Here is a 5,983-nt window from a genome sequence, read left to right as displayed (position 1 = left end):
GATTGACATGTTATTTACCTGTGGTTGTTTACTCTTTTTTCTCCTGTGTTTAATTGTTTGCCTTATTTAGTGGGTTACTTCTGTTCATGTTCATGGAGTTCTGATCATTTGACCTTTCTAGAACATCTTTGATTAGCCTGTGTAGGGTTGGCTTTTTCATCATGAAATTCTTTAGGTGTTCTTTGTCATGGAAGTATTTCACTTCTCCACCAAACTTGAAAGAGAGTTTTGCAGGGTATAGTAGTCTGCACTGGAAATTGTTTTCATAGAGGACTTGAAGTATTCTGCTCCATGCTCTTCTTGCCTTCATGGCTTATAAAGAGAAGTCAGCTGTAATTCTGACGGTTTTTCCTTTGAATGTGATCTGTTTCTTCTCTCTAGCGGTTTTCAGTAGATTATTCTTGTACTGAAGTTCTGAGATCTTGACTATTATATGTCTCAGTGTGTTTTTAATTGGGTAGAGGTTGCTTGGTCTTCTGTATGATTCGGTTACCTGAATGTCAAATTGTTTCCTCATATTTGGGAACTTTTGTGCTATTACTTCTGCCTATATTTTTTTAATGTCATTTGTATTGACTCCTTCTTTCTCATTGATGCCTATTAGTCTCACATTGTTCATCTTTGCATCATCTTGCAGGTGATGGATTATTTTTTCCCGCATCCTAGTTGTTATTAAGAGATCCTTTCTTACCTTTCTCTAGCTACACCAGCATCTTCAAGATCTGAAACTCTACCTTTGCTTTCTGTTAAACAGTTTTGCAAGCTTGTGATTGAGATTTTAAGGTCCTCTACACCTGTTTGACTCTGCTTCATGTGATTTATTTCTTTCTTGTATTGCTCATTCAAGGAATCTGTCATTTTCTAATCTCTTTTTTAATCAATGTCTTTTTTAGAAGCAGTTATTAATTCTTTTACTGCAGTGTTTTTTTTTCAGATTGAGTTTCCTCCTTATGCTTCTGTAGTTGATCCTTTACTTCAGATGCTATGAGTTCTGAGAATTCTTTTTTTATTTCATAAAATTCCATTCTGAGTTCCTCTATAACTTCTGCTGTTGCTTTTTTACTATCAATGCTATTAATTTATACTTTTGAGCTGAGCTAGTAGAAAAGAATTCCGCTCTGAGTTCCTCTCTGGCTTTCTGCTGTTGCTTAATTTTGTCGACACTATTAATTCATACTTTTGAGCAGAGTTAGTGTCCTCTGCACTTTTTCTGGGTGGGCACTGAGTTTCCTCCATATGTTTCTGCATTTGATTCTTTACTACAGATGTTATTAATTCAGGGATTTTTTTTTCATTTCCTATCTGAGTTCCTCTATACCTTTCTGCTGCTGTTTCTTTATTGCAGAAGCTATTGATTCTTTGCTTTCAGCTGTGTGATTCCCAGTTTGCTCTGTGTTATTGTCCTCTGCACTTGTTATGTGTGGGCTTGGGTTCTGAGATTGCATTTTGCTCCTTCTTGTCATTTTCTGTAGCACTGTCTTCTGACCGTTTTTGTAGATCTTCGTTGCATTTATAACCTTAGCATATATTGAAGTTTGGGTACAGATATAAAAAGTTTGGATTTATCCCGTTGTGCCTGGCTTGGGTCTGGCTGCTGTGCTCAGATCCTTTCTGCTGCTGCCCTTGGGGGTGAACCTGTTGTGCCCCTCTGGCAAGATGTTCTGTTCCTGGACTAGCTGGGTGGTTCTGTCCCCTACACTCTGCAGGGATTGCAGCTGCAGGGTTTCACCCCAGGCCTGTAGTCTAGGCCTGAGCTGATTTTGGAGGTTACCAGGTGGAGTAGGAGATAGAGGCAGCTCTCCCACATACTCACTGGTCCTTTGCTAGGACTGTATCTGGGTGTTCCTGGAACGCAACAGAAATTACTACTCTGTGGGCTGGTTGGGGGGTACTATGGAGTGGTGGTGTGCATCCCAAGGGGGTGAAAGAGGGTCTCACCCAAGCTGCGCTTGGGCTTGGACCAGTAAGTCCCACCAGCGCCAGGTAGCTGGAAGCTCTCCCACACACTCACCGGGCCTGGGCTAGGACTGGATCTAGAAATTATTTCATTATAGTTATCATTCTTTTTTTTAATTGATAGATTATTTCTGATCTGATTTCCTCTGTGCCCATCTGAAGTTGTTTTCTTACTTGAGTTGCAGTCCTCTCAGATTTCAGTTGTGTGACTTCCAAATCTATGCTGATGTCTCCTGGATTTGTTTTGGGGATATTGGGGGCCTGAGCTTGCATTTTTCTCCTTTGATTCATTATTTTCTATTTCAGGAAGAACCATATTTTGATTTCTGAGATAATTTTTGTGAAATTTTGATAGTAAATAGCTATATTACTACTATCAGAGTGTCTCTATATACTATCAGAGTGTCTCTGTTCTTGAGACAACTCTTCTTTCTGTGTGTCAGATATTCTTGATTTTTGTCTGTCCCAAGATCCTGCCTTCTCTGTTGACTGAGAGTGGGATGCTGGTTTCTATTTGACATTGTCTTCCATTTTTTAGTATAGGATTTTGCTAAAGTTATTACCCCAGTGCTTCCCAACATAGTATTACCTAAGGGATAATATGTGGTTAATACAGATATGATATCCTAGTTACAATATACAATTAGCAATAATAATAACATCAAGCGAAATTTAGAAATTGACAAACTCTGGTAACTAATATTTTGCACTTTAGAATATAGTAGCAAGAACTAGTTATATAACAAAAGAAACTGTACATTGGGAATTTGTATGCAAACTTGGTCTTCTTGCCACATACCTAGAATCTTCCAGGTAGTCGAATTCACTTGAGGTCCTTATGGTGACCTCTCTGCTTAAAGTTTGTGCTCCTGTAGGTGAACCAGTTACCTGAATTCCTCCCAGTCACATCTGTGTGATGAGTATAATAAAGAAATATCATACCTGAAATAAATTTTTGAACAAATGGACTTAGTATATGCCCACAGACTATTCTGCATCATGGTATCAGAATACTCATTCTGATCAGATGTATATGGAACATTCTTCAAAATAAATCATACAGTAGCTCATAGAGCATAATTAAGTAAATGCAATGGAATTGAAATTATGCCATGAATATTATCAGAACATAGTGCAATATGATTGGAAATCAGTGATGAAGGAAATCAAAAAAAATTGCATAAGGACATGGAAATTAAATAACTTTTTCCTGAACATGAGTGGGTAACAGATAAAATTAAAGAAAAATATCAATGAGTTTCTAGAATTAAATTATAATGTCAGTACAACATACAAGAAAGTAGTTTATAAGTAGTTCATTTTTGGATGCTATTATTAAGGATGTGGTTTCCTCAATTTCTCTGTCAGTTTCATATTTGTGTACAATAATACTATTGATTTTTGAGTGTTGTTTTTGTAACCAGCTATGCTACTGAACTTGGTTACTAAATCTAGAAATCTTTTGGTGGCGTTTTGGGGGTTTTCTATGAAGAGTATCAGATCATCTATGAATAATTCACTTTTTATTTTCATAGTCTTCTTCCTTTTCTTTCTTTTGTCTAAGTGCTCTGGCTAATGTTTCCAAAACTACTTATGAAAGTAGTGCTATGAAGGAAATTTATAGTGGTGAATTTCCGTATTGGGAAAAGAGTGAACTCAAATAAATAAATCAAGACTAAGAAAATAGTGCAAAGAATCAAATAAAAAATCTGGTTCTTTGAAACATTAAATAAAATCATGCAACCCATAGACAATCTTATTTCAAAAGAAGGAAAGACTTCATGCAATTAGGAATGAAAGGGGTGAAATCACATCAGATCCTGCAGAAGCCCAGAAGATGATTAATACTTACTTTGATGACCCACATTCTAATAAGATAGAGAACACCAAAGAAATGGACAGATTTTTTTAGTTACTTTTCTTGTTGTTGAGACAAAATACACTACACCCACTGTTAAATGGAGAAATGCTTATTCAGATTATAGTTTGTGAAAGGCTCATTCCATAATGGTCTGGCTCCAAGGAGTACAGAACATGACAGAGGGAAAATAGTTCATGGCTTTGGAAGACAGCAAAAGCAATAAGGGAAAACAAAATAAGCCTCTTTCTGATCCTTATAGTGTATCCAGTCTGCAGGAATTAGGGCAGCGACAATCCAATCAGTGGACTGATCCAGTAATCACCCACCCTTAATCCCATCATTGTACTATGAATCATGTACTCTAAGTTCACTCTCCTCAAATTAAACCCTATGACTGCAAGGCTTTGAGGAGACATCCAGACACAAATCATAACACATTTCTAGATATGTATGAGTTATCAAACTTGAGCCAAGAAGATATAAAAATTCCAAATAATACAATATCATCCAATTAATATGAAGATTAAATTTAAAAAATTACCAACAAAGAAAAATTCAGTTCCTCATGGACTTCCTGCAGGATTCTCCTAGAAATTGAGAGATCTTGTGTTTCTACTCCTTATACTCTTTAGCAAAACTGAAAGTGAAGCTATATTCACAAACTCATTCCTAGAAGCAAACATTACACTGATACCCACACCAGAAAAAGACCCCACAAAAAAGAGAATTACAGGTCAGTTCATCTAATAACATAGTTGCAAAAATCATCAACAAAGTACTAGCAAGGAGAATACAAAAAATCATCCAGAAGATTGCACACTGAAGTCAAGTGATGTTCATTCTCAAGATGTGAAGATGGTTCAATTTATGCAAATCAATAAATGTAATACAGCATATTAAAAAAGAGCAAAACCCACATGATCATGTCAGTAAATGCAGAGAAAGCATTTGGCAAAGTCCAACATCTATTCAACATAAAAAATAACTTACAGAAAATTGAAATAGTGCTTATGATGATTTAATAGAAGCCTTCAATAAAGTCTCTAATAAGATCCTGGTGACAATTCAGTAGCCAATATCATACTAAATAGTCAAAAATTGAAAGCTTTCACTTAAAAGTCCGGAAGAAGAAAAAGATGCCCAAATTTTCCAATCTTGTTCAATTGTTCAATAATTCTGGAAACATTAGCCAGAGCTCTTAGACAAAAGAAAAAAAAAGGAAGAAGACTATGAAAGGAAGAAATGAAATTATTTGTAGATGATCTGATACTCTTCATAGAAAACCCCCAAAACTCCACAAAATGATTTTTGATTTAGTAACCAAATTCAGTAACATAGCTAGATACAAACACAACACTCAAAGAAAACCAATAGCAATACTGTACACAAATATGAAACTGACAGAGAAATTAGGGAAACCACACCCTTATTAGTATCATACAAAAATGAAATATTTTTTATTATTCAATAAATTCACATTTTCCTTTCATATTCTTATTCCTAATGAAAGAAATGAAAGATCTTTACATTGAATTGTACAGTAATCTATAAAATTCAGTTGAAAAGAATATGAGAAAATAGAAAGATATACCTTGTTCTTGGGTAGGAATAACCAAAATAGCAAAAATGGCCATTATTTCAAAATTTATATGCACATCTAATGCAATTACAATCAAAATACCAACAGTATACCTCAAAAAATAGAGAACACAATTAAAAAATGCATATGGAACCAGAAGAGACCTAGACTAGCAAAAGTAATTCTGTGCAAAAAGACTACAAAGGGCCGCAGAATCTCTAATTTTAAATTGTTCTACAAATCTGCTGTGATAAAAACATCATGGTATTGATAAAAAGAACACAACCCTAGGATAAACTGAACAGATTAGAAATGAAACAATTCCAAACACACTAAGCCACCTTATATTTGAGAAAAGGGCCAAGAACCTTCATTTAAAGAAAGCCTCTTGTGGTTTGGGTTTTTTGCAAGGGAAACAATATAATACAGGACACATATTTCATAGAATTGTTTTATGATGAATCACTCAAAGAATCATATATAAAGAAAATGCAGGAAATTTTCCCACACACTAAAAATGAAAGAGTCCAGCTGAGGGTCTGTCTCCTAATATCCTGCATAAGTCCAGCTGAAAACCTAGAGTTTAT

Source organism: Octodon degus, unplaced genomic scaffold, assembly GCF_000260255.1.
Source record: "Octodon degus isolate 3935 unplaced genomic scaffold, OctDeg1.0 scaffold00003, whole genome shotgun sequence".
NCBI classification, from domain to species: Eukaryota; Metazoa; Chordata; class Mammalia; order Rodentia; family Octodontidae; genus Octodon; species Octodon degus.
The sequence above is the reverse complement of the archived record's forward strand: the minus strand, read 5'-3'. Positions refer to the sequence as shown.